We start from the raw sequence: 764 nt of genomic DNA, 5'->3' as shown, positions 1-764 counted from the left end.
GTGAGTGCACAAATAGTAAGGGCAGAGCCTCTGGTCAATGTGATGGGTATAGCCAAGGATAAATTGTGGCGCAACAGCAAGCAAAATAACATTACAATAAAACAGGTTAGGAATACACAGGGTTGAAGACAGCTGGACAGTACACAGAGTAGCCTTATTCAAGAAATAAAACAAGTAATACCCATGGCAATATACAAGTAATTTCCAACACAGGGAATGTACAAAATACTTTTAATGTAATTGAGAGTAAATGAAAATAAATGTACAGAGTCTGTTTTTTCCCCCCAGGATAGGGATGGGAACCTATCAGTAGTAGTGGTTCCCACTGGCCATGTGTTGTGTATTTGGTCTATATTGTATAGCCTATTGTTCATGCATTACAACACCACCACACCACCTAAGGGCGCTGTAGCCTATGTTATGTATGCTGTGTGGAATGTGATTGAACTGAAGAATGAAGAAGTTAGATAAAGTATGTATGTTGAACATACGGTGCCCATTCCTGCCTCGTTATTACTTTACAATACCAAACTACAATACTAGTACAAGTGTTTACATCTAGGAATAGTACAAATTGGCGACGAGGATGGCGACTGCAGCAGTGCTTCTACCTGCTTTATTCCTGCCGTGTGCCAGACAACCTACAATCCCGTTCGACATGTGGGCTAAAATGTTCATGAACTACCTGCTAGCTGTTCATGCAGACAAAATGATACGGGATCAGTTAATTGAGCATGCTAGCTGCGCGAAGATAATTGAGAGAT

This window comes from Hypomesus nipponensis, chromosome 11 (genome assembly GCF_054491055.1).
Source record: "Hypomesus nipponensis isolate SF chromosome 11, ASM5449105v1, whole genome shotgun sequence".
NCBI lineage: Eukaryota > Metazoa > Chordata > Actinopteri > Osmeriformes > Osmeridae > Hypomesus > Hypomesus nipponensis.
Note: the sequence above shows the minus strand (reverse complement) of the source record.